Genomic DNA, 16,244 nt, shown 5'->3' with positions numbered 1-16,244 from the left:
TGATGAACTCCTTTAGCTTTACTTTATCTGGGAAGCACTTTATATGGCCTTCCATTCTAAATGATAGCTTTGCTGGATACAGTAATCTAGGTTGTAAGTCCTTGCTTTTCAACACTTTGAATACTTCTTGCCAGTTTTTTCTAGCCTGCAAAGTTTCTTTTCAGGTATCAGCTGACAGTCTTATGGGAACTCCTTTGTAGGTAACTCTCTGCTTTTCTCTTGCTGCATTTAAAATTCTCTCTTTATATTTTTCCTTTAGCATTTTAATTATAATGTGCTTTGGTGTGGTCCTCTTTGGGCCCAACTTGTTTGTGACTCTCTGTGCTTCCTGGACTTGTATGTCTATTTCCTTTGCCAAATTGAGGAACCTTTTGTTCTTTATTTTTTCAAATAAGTTTTCGATTTCTTCCTCTTCCTCTTCTTCTGGCATCCCTATGATTCAGATGTTGGCACTTCTGGAGATGTCCTAGAGTCTTCTTATTCTCTTATTTTTTTTGAATTCTTGTTTCTTCATTGTATTCTGATTGTTTCTTCTCTATGTTCCAAATTGTTGATTTGAACCCTGACTTCCTTCCCTTCACTGTGGTTCCCAGTGGATTTTTCTCTATTTCACTTAGTGTAACCTTCATTTCTTCCTTCATGCCTTTGCCCAACTCAAGGAGTTCTCTGAGCATCCTTATCACCAGTGTTTTGAACTCTGCATCTGACAGGTTGTCTATCTCCATTTTCTGGAGTTTTGTTCTGTTCTTTCATTTGGGCCATTTTTCTTTGTCTCAATTTGGAAGTGTCCCTGTGTTTGTTTCTGTGTATTAGGGAGAGCTGCTTTTACTCCCAGTCTTAGCACCTGTTGAGTTCACCAGAGCAGGGCAACCTACTTCACTTCTTTGTGGCTCTGTATGTGGGGGAGGGGGAGGGGGAGGGGAGGGTTCAGAGAGGAGATAATGCTGCTGTCTGGCTGGCTGCTGGAGATTTGTTTGGTACTTGCCCCATTTCCATCACTTGAACCCATTCCTTTTACAACCAGTGCCCCTCTAGGTGCTGCCCCAGTGGTCAATCCCAGAGTCAGCAGGTTTGCATATGTTCTAGGACCATGAAGGCCCTTTAAACAGACTCTCCTGAGAGACTGGCAGTTTCTTCCACTGCCCCAATCCCCACTGGTTTTTACAGCCAGAGGTTATGAGGCTTTATTTTCCAGCTCTGGAACACTGTGCTACACAGTCTGGCCTGGGACTGGGATCACTCACTACCAATGTGTCTCTCCTGATTTTTATCCACCAAATGTGGACATGGGACTGCCCATTCCACCCACCACCTCCACCACCATGCTGCTGCTACACTACATCCTCTCTGCCCTAGTCCCCATCTCCATCCCTCCTACCTGTCTGGATGAATACGGCTTCTTTAAATCCTTGGTTGCCAGACTTCCATGCAGTTCGATTTTCTGGCAGTTCTGGGTGTATTTTATTTTGAGGTTAGTTATGATCCTTTCTAAGCTTGTACAAGGAGACAAAGTGTGTCTACCTATGCCTCCATCTTGACCAGAAGTCCAGAATGAATTATTTAAAAGTCCACCTATAAACTTTAGAATAAATATGCACAACACCTCTCTTTGGAGTAGAGCTGCAGCTGCTGCTCCTGCTGCCTGATAAACACCATGGTGGGCAGGTGGGCGCCAGAGGGTGGGCAGCACACAGCCAGATCTTTTTCAGTGAGTTCCACAGTAGCCCTATCCCAATAACCTTAGATCTTAATCATACACTCCTCAGTGTTCTGGGACAATACAGGAAAAAATGGGTTTATTCAATTCAAAACTTGTCTTCTGACTCATTGAGGAATTCCAAAAATACCTTTAATGCTTCAAAAAATATATAATATTCAAGAGTTTTAAAAAACTTTTTAAGCATATAGGGATGCTAATATATATGCAGTTTAACTAAATCTTTTAACAGAAGACACAAAAAATCAACTAAGTTTTTAATAATCTAATGAGTTGACTTTTTTAGTTATATAATACACATGGGTTCCCTTAATAATCAAATATAGTCAAAGAGTTTTAATTTTGTAAAATCTTCCATGACAGTAAGCATTTAAAGCTTTACTTGACTCAGAAGGACACAAGTAAAATATTCGAATGCATACAATCCATACTAAATAGCATTTAAAATTTACAACACCAATAATTTTAAATACCATTAAAGCCAAGAACAATGGTATCACAGTCACAAGTGTTCCTGAAAGTGAAAAAAAGCAAATCCAGTTCATGATAAATTATGAAAATGGTAATTATGTAGATAAGAATAAATGGCTTTAAATTTCCTAATGAATGATGAGTCAGGTCACTGACAAGAGCAATCAAAGTATATTCCATATGTGATTAACAACACTTAAATTTGACATTGACAAACATTATTCAATTTATACAACAGTAGAATTACAAGCATATGTAGTTTCTAAACCTCCAGGTTACAATAAATTATGGAATATCAGTCAGCATGCTTATTTTATTTTTGTTCTTCATGTTTTGCTTAGAATGCTTGTGTTTTTAATGGTAAAACATCTTTCCAGGGTAGGTCAAAATAAATATACTCTCCATCTCTCTCTTCCAGTAAGTTCTCTCTCTCTCATACATGGCACAACATAAACACACACTCAGACAGAAATAAATGACAATGCTTCACAGAATACTTCCTTTCACACTGAAGAAATAAACAAAGGACTTTTTACCAATATGAACTCTTGATCAACTTCCCATTAAATTTATGAAGTACCTATTATGTGCCAGACACTGGGCCAAGCACTGAGAATCAACAGAAACATGATATACATGGCTCTTCCTCACAGAGCTTACAGTCCAACAGACAGAGTAAAATGAATTTATACCATTACTCAGCTTTAAGCAAAGCTGTTTTATAGAATAGAAACTTCTAAGCACTTAAATGAAAGAAATTGAGTAAACTTTAATAGCATTACTATTGCAAACTATATTAATCATACAACTTGCAGGAAAACAAATTGCTTCACTCCCTCAGACTGATATGTCTAAATCCAATCTCAGTTTCTAATTAATATACCAGCATAAGAAACATAAGAATTTCCAGGGCATTGATAAAACCAACAACAATATTGTTCACCCAGTAAAATAACTTGTGACATGAGGCCCAGGTCATACTGCAGTACAATAAAGTCACAAACCTAACTATGACCCCTGACATTAGTAAAACTGCTTTGAGGAAAAAAAATACTAATGATATATAAAGAAGTTAAACTCCCCAAATGAGTCATCTTCAAGACATTACGTTTTCAATACAAAAGAGACAACTGTAGGAAAGTAGTTAGGATTAGCAGAGCAAAAAAAAAAAAGAATAAGACATATTTACTTTAAAGTTCTAGGGCCAATAAACAGGAAACCACCTGTTTTCAAGTCTATCCTTTTACCTACTCACAAAAACTACTTAAGTAGAACAAAAAAATCTACACATTGTGGCCAAAATCTTTACACTTAAGTCCTAAAAGGAAGCAAATATTGTTGAAATTCCAAAAATTATTGCAGGAGCTAAAATTGACTTTGGATGTCAGAATGTATTCATGTACGTTATAATGTCCTACTTAAGAAGTAAACTTTTTCATTCAAGATATAGAAAGTAAATCAAACTTATATTAATATATGAGGAACAGACAATTTCTGGTAACACTTTGGAGAAAAAATATGTACTCTAAACAAAAGGCTAGAAAAATAAGCAAATCACTCAGGAATTCTGTGCTCAGATTACAGAGCATCTGAGAAAAGCAATGAGAGGCAGTGACCAGGTTTGGGCTGTTACTACAAGGAGAAACCTGTCAGAGAGGTCAGAGTAGGACACCTCCTACTTTTCCACATGCATGGAGAGGAATTAAGGGTAAAAAGCTCTCTAAAGCCTCTCAACTAACTGCAGTGCAGAGGCCAACAGCCTTTATCTCTGCCCAGGAGCATGTTAGAAATGCAGAATCTTAGGCCCCACTCTAGAACCTGCATTTTAGCAAAATTCCCCTGGAAGATACTTGTGAGTATTTTGAAGTTTAAGAAGCAATAATCTAAAGGAATAAGGAAAAGAGAACTATAAAACACATTCCAAATATTTAGCCTAAATTTAAACTTCTGTATTCCCAGCATCTCTCTTAAACCTTACAAAATACCACCAACTTCAAGATGAGTTCAGCATCAGTTGCACATGTGAGTCAATATGAAGAAAACTAAATACAGAGATGAGATGGAAGCACTCCTCATTATCATTCAGCTGCTCCAGCTGAGCCCTTTATTGGCAACCAGCCTGACTCGAGATGCCAAGGGGTTGGAGGATTATGGAGAGAGATGGCAGAGGGCAGGCATATACATATCTCCCTAACTAGCTGTTCTCGCATATCCCTGTCAACAGCTCATACCCCTTAGCCCTCATATGGCCTGCAGATATGTCTGTTGGTTCACATAGTATTTTTAACTGAGTTCATTACCATCACTTATAAATCTGGAACATTCACATCAAGTAATCTGCACATCTAACTTCTCTTCTACAAATCAGAAAATCTGGCAACGTCAGACCTGCATTTTGGCATGGCAATAAGTGGAGCCAAGGCTCAGCTGTCCCACTCAGATGTTGGCCAGAACCTCCACCACTCCCTATGGTCTCCCCAGCACTGTAGCTGAGGTGGAGTGTCAGTTGCCATTTGTCATCTTCCATTTGGTCTGCTTCATTCGTTCACATTCTCAGCCAGACCCCACAGGCATTTGAATTTGCAACCCTTTTAAGAGGCTCTAAGGAGCATCACGTCACTGATCTCCAATCATTCAGCCTCTCTGAATTTATTCTTTCATATTGCAATTCAGGAAAAGGAGCTACTGTTTGGTTACCTTTGGTTTGATCATAGACCTTTTGAGCTAGAATCAATCCACTGAATTACATACTACTTCACTTTAAATAAATATTATGCTATTTTGCTACACAACTCACTACAACTTGGACATTTTAACTATTTTATAGTTAAACTCTAAGAACTATAGTGTACTTCACAGTCATAAACAAGAATTAGTAGCAGCTGCAGACACAGCACAATACATTCTTAAACCACTCCTCCAGATTCATTTCAAAACTCCAAGTAATATACTGAAATGGCAAATTCTATGAAGACAGGTATCTTTGTGTTTTTTATTTACTGGGAGATTTCCAAACCCCCAAAAATACTTTTAATAAATACTTACTGAATAAATGAATGAACTTTTACCAGGAATTATAAATTCTCAAAAATTCATACACAGCTTTTGAATGAATATGTTTAATCATCAACAGGTATATGAAGATTGTACTCATTTGATAGTCTAGCTCTACTTTTGGTTTTTCATCATCTCAGCGACTATGAAAAGATATGTACCCCTAACAAGCCTATTCCATGGCCTAGTCCATGGCTCATTACAACTTGTTTTGCAACAAAACAGTATGATACAAACTAGACAAAATGGCTAAACTGAATTATAAGATTTAGTCTGATTCAATTTTATGTCCCCATGTCTACAGTCTTTAGTCATCACCATGATCATCATTATCATCATCATTATCATCATTATCCCAATCTTGTAAAGCTGGACAACTTCTACAAATCACTTATTAAAAAGCATTTATGGAACATTTGCTGATGTGCTTGATGTCCTTGACTCCCCAACTAAAAAGTACGTCTTACAGTACTGTAACTGTACCTCTCACGCCATCATGCTTACTTGGTACGTTTGAACACAAGGGAGAAAAAATTTAATTTTTAATTGTCTTAAAGATTTGAATGAAAAAATATATTGCTGAGAATCCAAGGCACAAAGAAATAAAGTGATTTTCTTGTGGTTACAGGTAATTTATTGGTAGAACTATGAAAGCATCTCCAGAGCTCTGTTCACTGTATCACACTGGTGTCATAATAGTCACTTTCAAAATTTATCTGCTAACCAAAATGCAAACCAATGAATTGTGACCACTCAACAAATGATGGGATAAACAAATACAGAGTCAAAGAGCAAAATCTAAATGTTGCTGCAATTCTGGTATATTTATAAACACATCAACAATCAGTCTAAAATCACATCAACAATACTAATACTAACCAGTATTAGTGTTCAATAATACTAAATATGTATCTTAACAGGAAACTACTGTGATATAACATTTCAAGAACTAAAGCTGAAAAAATTTTGGTTAAAAATTTGTCTTGAACTTAAAACTATCCAATTAGGTTTGATGGAGTCTGAGATTACAGTGTACTTTCACTATGCCCTTGGCCTTTGGATTATCTGACTGAAAAGTAGATCAGCTACCTCCTATCTCCTTATACATCAAGAAGAGAAGAATTAAAGTTGGATTTCTTTCACTAAATTAAACTCAACTTTCTGAGGAAATAGCAGGTCTGTTCAGAAAGTATCCAGCCATGTACTATGAAAACTAGAGACATTTGTTGAATAAGGTACAAGATACAAGAAACATTGTACACAGAACAATGACACCTCAGTCCCCTTCAATGTAGGTGCCTTAGGACTTCGCAGTTTTCCAATTGCCATCAGTTGCCTGAATCTCATCAACAGTCTGACATCTCTTCCCCTTCAAAGGTGCTTTTACTTTTGGGAAAAGCCAGAAATCACTGTAGAGGGTCTGAGTCACCTGGGTGATTTGATGTTTTGCCAAAAAACTCTGCATGAGATGTGATACATGAGCAGGTATGTGGTCATGATGAAGCTGCCAATCACCACTTGTTCATAGCTTCAGCCTTCTGAATCATCTGAATAGTTTGCACAGAGGAATGTTCAAACTTAACACAAAATGTGATGCAAATTCATTGCTCTACTCATTCTGTCATTTTTAATGTAATGGCCACACTGTACACATGCTCACTCAACAATGTCTACTGCCCCCACTGACTAGTACAGTGAAGTCATCATTGTTCATATATGTGCATTCCAGTCCACTCTCCTTGTCTGCCAGGTTACATCCATGTGACACAAACCATTCTCATTATATTAACAATGGCTGGGCTGGACTTTTTTCTGGGCAAACCTCATACAAACAAAAGCAGGAATAGGTCACTGATATTAATATGTCTGACAGCCACTCTAAGAAGAAATTTATTGAACTTTCCAATACCAACAAACTTGAGCATGCAGTCACTATACACCTATAACAAAGTAAAACTAAAGTAAGAAAGAAAGGGTAAAAATTATCAAGTTTGTCCACCTTCAATGAATATGGAACTGTCCATAAATTAATACATATAAAAATGTAAGTGTTTATGTTGTTTTCCTCAAATGGTCTTTGTTGGCTATTTCTGAATTCTTGATGGATCTGAGTAGTGACAAATTCTCTGCATCAATACACAGAGCTGTATTGTTGAGGGAACCAAGGTTTAGAGCTGTAGAAAAACTGCCCTCTCAAACAATAAATATATTCTAACAAACTCTCTGTCCAATTACTACTAGCTTGAGGTTTTATTAAGATTCCTATGCCCTCACCAGCATGGTTCAGGGGGTTGGGCGCCAACTTTCCACAAAGCAAAAGGTCACTGGTTTGGTTCCAGGTTGGGGCACAAACCAGGGTTGTGGACCAGGTTCCCAGTTGGGGGTGTGCAAGAAGCAACCAATTGATGTGTATCTCTCCCACTGATGTTTCCCTCCCTTTCTCCCTCCCTTTCTCCCTCCCTTTCTCCCTCCCTCCCCCTCTCTCTGAAAATAAATAAATAGAATCTTTTTAAAAGAGAGAGAGAGATTCCTATGACCACATGACCCTTTTTCACTTCCCTGCTTTCGCTTACTTTACAACCATAAAGACAAAGAATATGAAGCCAGGAAGAAGCAGTCTGGAAGAGACAACATGCTTGCTTCTCTCATATGGATGGTCTTTTCCATAATGGAGCAGAAGACAGCAAGCATATGTCCTTCCTCCAATATCTAAGTACAATTTGCACTGGAATTTCCAAGAAGGACATTAAAGAAGATAAACTCAGCCAGAATCAAACAATACTACCTACAGTTTTTACATATAGATAATAATTTTGAATGATGGATCTTTTGTCCCAGAATCTGTCCATCTCCTTGTAGCCCAGGCCATTCTAGCTTGAAAACTTTAATTCCAAAGCACAAATACACTTTTCCAAAAATCTTCTGTCATAGTGCCCACTATGAAAACCTTCATAAATGTGCTTAAAAAGAGCCGCATAATCCACCACAGAAAGCCCAAATATTATTCTGTTTTATTAAACTCAACAGAAAGCACCATACTCAGCAACAGGAGGCCATAGGCAATTAACAATATAAATTGAAAGGTTTAGAATTTTTGCATGACCTTTAAAGGTCAACACAGTTGCCCATTCACATGCATGCAATTATACAGTGACTAGTTCATAGCAGGAAAAAAACCATAAAAATATTTAGTAAAACAAACCTTGCATTCATCAAAAGCTACTTTGCACACTCCAGCCTTTACATGAAGAGTTAGCCTCAGAGAGTACAAGGAGATAAAAAAGCAAAGGAGACCTGTTTAGCAGCTTGTCCCCACTTTACCAAAACACTAAATTCATACTACCACCATGATTGTTAAGAATACATTACCACAATATCAGTCTCTCAGTAGAGAGTTTCAAAAACAAAAATAAATTTAATTGAATGACTATGTTTGTGCTATTGCTAGGGGAAAGGAAGGCAGACTTACCTTCACTAACTGATTATTCAGAGGAAATCATAAAACAATTACAGCTACTATGGAGTAATTCAGGAGACTGAAGGAGGTGATTAAAAGGGCTTCATCTAATAAAAGTGCACTATCAGCTCTGATTCCTTAGTTATTTCTCATACCCCACACGGATCACTGAGAACAAAACGGAATGTTCTCCTGACAGCTAATATATTCATTTTTCATCTAAATCCCAGTAGCCTGAAAGTATTATAATATTTTCCAATGGTCATAACAATCAACTGCCTAACTAGGACAGATTTCCACTGATTTCAGGGACGAGATTGCCTATCATTGCAGCACAGGATAGAATCCAACATACACATGTGGAATACGCATTGGAAGTAGGTGGGTTTTGGAAATCTAACACAAATTTGGAGTATAATATCAATATGTTTCTGGAAAATGTGTAGATGTCATTTGTAAGCCAAAATAGTATGCTCTAATGTAATGCATGGTTTATGTTAGGACTGTGGAGGCGCATATTTAATAAAGACGGCACACAGATATATTCAGTGTTTTAAATGTGTTGAAATTCCCAGTCATAGTGTCAATAAACACATCCCAAAGCATCCCTACATCAAGGACAAAACTGGTTTATTTTTGCAATTGTAGCCTAACAACTAAAAATGCAGTACGCAGTTAGACGGGCATGAGCAGAGCAAGGACGGTGGGCTCCCAGGCAGAAAGCCCTGGGTGCCTAGAAATGGACAACTGTAGGGTGGGACCCTGACCCCAAGGTGACCTTTCCTCCCCTAGTATATTGCTGGTCATTCAGTTTAGACGCCTTGACCTCTTATATCACTGGTCATGCAGTTGGGACCCTCCCGAGACCTCTTCTCCCCTGCATGTCACTAGTCATGTGGCAGAGCTCCTTAGAGGAAGAACAAGGGGGCCAGAGAATATCCTCATATGACTCCCAAACAAGCCCCCACAGAACCATTCCTTTAAGCCTTAAGACCTCAAGACAATGAGGTTCTGACTTGAATCAAGTACTCTTAAGAACAATGCTCCAGGCCTGTTGACCACAGAGTCGGAGTTTTACTCAAACTGGAGATAACATCTAGGCCTCAGCTGTGTCTCAGCTCAAGGCCTAGAAGACCAGTAAGGCCAGATGGGGCTGTAGCATGGATGGCATCAGGACCAGCTTCAATGACTAATAACCCTCTTCCCTGGTGCTTACCCATCAGTGGAGACTACGACTCTGACCCTTTCCCTACTCTCTTCTTTCCCCAGTGCCTGCCCTCTCTGGAGCACACCCAGATCATTCACCCTCTTCTTCCCCCAGGCACGCACATCCTTGCTTTCCTTGTCCTAAGCTCCAAGGACCCTTTTTTTTGTTTCTGTAATTTGTTTCCTGAGCCCACGAAACCCAGCTGGCTCACTTCTTCTACCTCTGTGACTTTCTAAACAAGCTTTGCTTGTATTTGAGTCTGAATTTTTTCTTGGCCGAAACTAAAGTACTAAAGTTGCTGAACCAAAGTCTGGTAACATTGTGGGGCTGTTTCACTGTTAACAAAAATACCTTTAAAAGAAAAACTAAAGAGGAAAACTGTACTGCATGTAACAGTGGCTCAAAGAGTAAAGCTCAATTATAAATGACCTTGTTAAGACATGGATATAGCTGCACTGTGGGTCATGTAAATCATGTAAAATAGCAAAAACCTATGTACCTAAAAATGCAGATATTTTTAAAAATTGTTCTCACCCTCTTCAATACAAAACAGCATTTCTCGTGGGTGCCATTAAAAGCATTTGTACATAGGTATGCATGTGCATACATATGTATAGATATAGAGATTAGGTAGAGAAATGTATTTAATAGCTATTTCCTTCATGTTCCAATAAATCTATACATTCTTCTTAAAATTTCCATTAAAAGTAAGTAGAAGACAAGAATGTGAGTTCTATTTCATTGTCAAGGACACTGAATTCCTGTGTCAAATGAACAGAATCAGACTTTCTAAAAATTACCCAATAAATCAGTGGTCAATAGCAACTGAAAAACAAACTTACAGGTCTCTTTTTGCCAGGCCCATCTTCCATCCCCCCACCCTTCAGCCTCTGCTCCAAATCTAAAGGAAAATGGTTTTCTAAATCGGCTTAACAGGAACTTGTTGTTAAATTACCCCTCCTCTTCCAGTGGTTTAGTTCAATGTGCTCCAAATATTATAGTTCAAAATAAAGTTAACCCAAGAATTTTTTAACAAAATGTCAAATTCATCATATTACGCAGCATTGAAAAATCAAAGTAATGCTTTGTAAGCAAGATTGTGTGAAATACTGTGCAAATGTGTGGATCAAATATGAGGTTGATTCAGCTAGTTTGGCCTTGATATCTAGCAGCATCTGTGTTAATGTGTTTCTTCTCTGAGTTTCAATAGAGCCTTACTAATAACAGGCTGATGAATTGCATTTGTAAATGTCAGGCATAGATCAAAGGGGACTGTTAGATGCTTATTTTTACTTCAACTTATGGTTTTTCACCAACAAAACAAAACTGCATTGCACAGTAAAGTTCCTTATTTTTACTTGAATCTTTAATGAACAAAACAGCTGCAGAATAATGTGACTTAATGAGGCATCCCTAATAAAATACTGGAGAAGTAAAAGCATGGGCACTGAACTGTTTGCACTATGGTTGTTTCATCTTCCCAAATATATTAGAAATAACTGATGATGCTTTGGAACATTTCTACTTTAAGACATGCATTAGAGAGGCAAATGTTCACCAGTTTGTAGCCACAGCTGAACCTAGGCAGAATCTGACAGTGCCTTCTATTAGGGCCCATGATAAGAAATACCTGGGAAATGCTGCAGAGGCACATTTTACTCTACCTGTACAGGGTAATACAAAACATACAATTAGTGATAAATCAACCCTAAAATGCACTTTCAACACTTCAGTGTTCAAAAACACATTGTAAGAGGATCATTTATTAAAATACTACATCAAAGATACTGATCCAAAAACTTCTGAACTTTTCTAATAATATACAAAATAATTTTAATAAAATGTTATATTACTGCTGAAGTTTCATTACCTCATAAATTTTTTAAAAGGAAAAGTAACTATGGCTAAAAACAGAACTTTTTACAGCTGTGTCATCTCATTTTATAACTTGGTGGTTAGTAAATACTATAATGCTGTCTCTAAGCAATACATATCACTTTTGACATAGATCCACAGACATCTCAATAAATCTTCATTCCCCAGTTTGTCATTGTTGAAATAGCTAACATTGTTCAGATTCAAAATCACATAAACTCAGAAACCTTCAATTCCCCTTCAGCACAACTTGTGGCATTAATGTCAAGGTTTTGGGTTCTTCCTTAAAAGATATATATCATAATACTCACAGCACTATTATTAATATAAGTTTAAGCATCCTAAACTACACAATTTTATTAAAGGTGCAAAAAGAATCAAAATTTTGACCTCGAAAAATTGTCTAATAAAAAGCAACAGGCTAAAACTGTGCTCTGCCTCCCAAAAGAGTCAGAGTGCCTGAGCATTCAGCTGGTGTGACACTGCTCTCAGGGTATGAGATCTATAAATGACACAATCTCATTTTTTCAGAATAGAACGAGCTCCAGTGTAGTCACCAAAGGACTTTCAGTGGCTATTGATGGTGTTGAAAAAGCAGCACTCCAAAGAGGTCAGTGTGTAAATAACTGAGCCAGGATGAGAACCAGAACAAAATAAAGTAGGAAAGGAAAATATTAAATTACATGTGTCTGATTATTTTTAAGGTTCTTAGGTGACAAATTTGAAGTTGTAAAAAATTCACCTGTCTGCGAATACGTATGGAAACATAGAAAGGCTGGAATAAATACAAATAATCTTAATGCTCTGGTTTTGAAAGGCTTTAGAAATGTTTTCAGTCTCCTCTGATGGTTATTGCCATTTAACACTTTACACAGATATCTAAAATTAATTACTCAATTGCCTTAACTTACATTGCCTAATAGCACAGTTTTAATGTGTTAATTGATAAATCCTAACGTTAACATCTCCAACAATCTAGTTGGGAAGACAGAAACCAGATAACTATCATTCAGTCAATAGTTATTGAAATGCATCCTGTCCTGAGTGAAGGACTCATACTGGCTGCTTTGGAGGTACTTTTCAGAGTCAAGGTAGCATATAGGTTTGTTTCTGTTAAAAACGATTTCTGCGAAATGCAAGAGGGGATTTATCACTCAGAAAAGGAAGATATTTTCTTGGCTGTTTTGTTGCCACAAGCCAAACTCAGCACAAGATGAAGAAAGGCTAACCAGCCACTGTAGTAACTACACATTAGATTTCAAATGCTTCAGGCAATTGTTTAACACCCCGTCAGGAAAGGGAATATTGAATGGGAAAGCGTTGCGGCTACCCAGGGGCTTTGCCAGCGCCCCCAGTTGCTCCTTTTCCAGTGGGAACTAGATAGCTCAGCCTGCAGTCGAGGAGATAGAAATCCGGCGGCGGATCTCAAACTTTCCTTTGCAAGAGCAGTTTCTGGAAACAACGCGTTCCCCACACGAAAGTGAAGATCGGTAGCCTAAAGAAAACGCCTTTAGATAGAAACCCGGCCTTTCAGAACAGAAGGGGCGAAGGGACAGGAAAGCAATGGGACAGAAAAACCGTGCACTATTAACAAGATCTGGGAGGCTTCTATTAGGAAAGAAATGAAAAACCATTAGTTTCTCGAAGCTGGGGTTGTTTTTTTTCTTTTTTGAACACTGTTCGTAAAATGATCCTTTTCCTAAAGCTCGCTTGTAGTAACCTTTATTAAAGCGTCCGTTCCCGACTGGAAATAAACCTTTAAACAGACCCCGGAACTTATCAAGACGATCCTTCATGAAAATAGTTAGAAGTGGAGAAATCAAGAGCCTCCTTGAAACGCCCACTGTCTGCAGACAGGCCCGAGAATTGGCTAATCAGAAGTGGACAGAAAGTAGGGATTTCAGAAAGGCGACCTGACAAATCGCATTGATCCTGCCTCGAACGTGACCCCCAACTGCTTGTTAGGAGTTCAAAATGGTTACGAAGCCAGATGGGTCTGGTTGAGGGATCGAGTTAAAAAACCCACTTTAATCCTCGGCCGGGTCGCTTGTGGTGTTAGAAGAAATGGGGCAGAAAAGGAGGGAGCGCACTGCTCTCGAGCCGCTTTCAAGTGCTCTGATCCCCTCCACTCGCCCCTCGAGGGAGACCCCCGCCCCTACCCCGACCGCCCTCGAGGGAGACGCTGGCGGCCCAACCAGCATCTGCTCTCACCTCTCTTCTTCCCCCGGTGAGCCCCCTACAGCCCCGGACCCCCGGGGAGAGGAGGCTTCCGGGCACCGGCTGCTCCAGCTGCCGCCCGAGTCCCCAGAGCCCGCGGGAGGCACCGCTCGCACCTACCTGCAGCCCGGCTTCCTGGTGGCGGCAACACCTAGCGATGCTCCTGCAGCTTCCGCGGGCCCGCGCCAGCCTTATCGCTCTCGCATCGCTTCCAAGATGCCAATCCGCCGTCCCCGTTCAGGGGCATAGGGAACCGAAGTCGGGTGGTGTGGGCTCGTGGAGGGCTGGGGAGTGAGGTCCGGAGCGTGCGTGTGTGTGCGCGCGCGAGTGTGTTTCCTCCTCCTCTGGCAAAGGGAGCTCAGGAATCTCTTGACATTTACACTGGAATCCCCTTAAAGCAGGTGGAAGGTGGAGCGTGTGAGCCTCGTCTCTTCCTTTCCCCCCCTCTTTATTCCACAGTGTCAAAGTAATCGAAAGATTTGTTTTCTGAGGACAAGCCCAAGTCCCGCAGCCCTTGCCAGAGCCCGCGGTCGCCCGCTGTCCTCGCCGGACGCGCGCGGTGCGCTCAGCTCCCCCCACTTGGAGAATCAAGGCGGTCTTGCAGCAATTACCGCCCTTATTCCATCTGATTTGTTTGCTTTTAACGCCGAGTACAGACTTTTCCTCTCGCCTCGCGCCGTCTCTCCCTCTCAGACACACTCACACATCCTCTGTTCCTTCTCTCCAGCCCTCCCTTTTGCTCTCTGGGGAAAGGCAATTGGTCGGAACGATTCACCTTCAGGAAAGCAGCCTCCGACACATACTTCTCCTCTTCCCTGGTTCTCGCAGGTCCCGGGTCTCCGACGTGGAGGAGTGGCTGGGGAGGTTAGGGGCAGGAAGGAGCAGGGGCTCTGAGCTCCGCAGCCTTCCTCCCGCAAGCTGCCCGAGTTCCTCGGTTCAGGCGCCCGTGTTCCCGCTGTTAGCAGATAGGTCCCAGCTGGTGCCTTCTCCGAGACTTTGCGCCGAGTCCAATTAGCAGCAACTCCTAGCCAGCTGCAGCCCTTCAGTCCCTCCTAGAAGCGCTGCTGGCAGAGCCCCACGCTGCCCAGCCGCTGCCCCTCTAGGCATCGTGGGCTGAAAGGAAGGGCAACTGCTGCTGTCCACCTTTCCCCAGTACCTGACAACGTCACCACCGAGGTGCGAGTTCCAGCATCCAACAAGAGCAAGTGTTACCCGGGTCACTTCGCTAAAGGCGGGAGGGGGGGAAGAGGGGCGAGGGAGGGAGCTGAGGAAACAAATCCAAATTACCGAAGGAAAAATAAAAAGGAAGAGGTTTGATCATCAAAGTCTCCTCTCCTCAGCTCTATACTATCAAAAGACAACGGTGGTATCTTTTAAAAAGTCACCGTAAAGGGCAGAACCCGCTGTTCCACCCACACCCCTTATTCCACCCAGCCTGGCTGTCCAAGGGAGTGCGGAGTGGCTGGCCTCCCCGCACTGTGGAAGGAGAACACCCGGACAGAATAGGCCCCAGCACTCCGAGTTGAGTTAAGCAGTAACATAGGACGGCAGGTCCAGGGGGCGTTGCCTCTCTCCCCACCCTTCCAGCAGCCAGTTTTGTTAGCAGCCGAAGCTGCTGCTGGAAGCAAACTGCAGTCCTGCAGAAAAAGACACATTAAAAGATGAGAGGACGGCAATTGGTATAAAAGCTGGACTATGTCTCCCTCTAGAGGAAGAACGGGGGTAGAAAGAACTGGCTGTAACTACGATGGCAATTATCCACAAAGAACAAGAAAACAGTATCTGGTTTCAGAGAATTTTGCATTTTTACCGGTTCCACCCTCTAATGGACTTATAGAAACGATTTGCATTGCAGCCCTATGTAACCAGAGTCCTTGGTAAAAGAACCTTGTACTATTTACAGAAATGTAATAATAGCGAGACCCTGGAAGGTCATGTCCTTACAGGTTAGATCAAATTGGGTATTGGTTTAAGCTGTATGCATATGAGCTCAAAGAGTCTTCTGGCTCACTTTGATCAGCTTTGGTGATGAGCAAAACCTTAATCTAGTGATTAGAAGATTATGCAAAATGAGTAAGTACTAACAATGGATTTAGATAAAGAAAAGAGTATCTGAGGCAAAGAAATAGGATACTGATCCAGGAAATCTTACAAGTCCCTTACAAATAAGGATATCTCGAAGATGTTGCTTTGAACCCAATGTTCATATCACTTATTCAACTAGACTCATAAGTGTCAAGGTAACT

At 40.5% G+C, this 16,244-nt stretch overlaps 1 protein-coding gene across 1 annotated transcript in view; it reads right to left on the bottom strand.

Annotated features, from left to right (window-relative positions):
* Positions 1-14,932, bottom strand: part of TAFA2 (TAFA chemokine like family member 2) — a 433,970-nt gene extending 419,038 nt beyond the window's left edge. Inside the window, exon 1 of the mRNA XM_045828970.1 lies at positions 14,119-14,932. The gene's annotated coding sequence lies outside the window, so the exon portion shown is untranslated. The remainder of the gene's footprint in view (positions 1-14,118) is intronic.
* Positions 14,933-16,244: the final 1,312 nt, after the last annotated feature.

Source organism: Phyllostomus hastatus, unplaced genomic scaffold, assembly GCF_019186645.2.
Source record: "Phyllostomus hastatus isolate PE091 unplaced genomic scaffold, TTU_PhHast_1.1 phas_scaffold_93, whole genome shotgun sequence".
NCBI lineage: Eukaryota > Metazoa > Chordata > Mammalia > Chiroptera > Phyllostomidae > Phyllostomus > Phyllostomus hastatus.
Note: the sequence above shows the minus strand (reverse complement) of the source record. Positions and strands in the feature narration are given on the sequence as shown.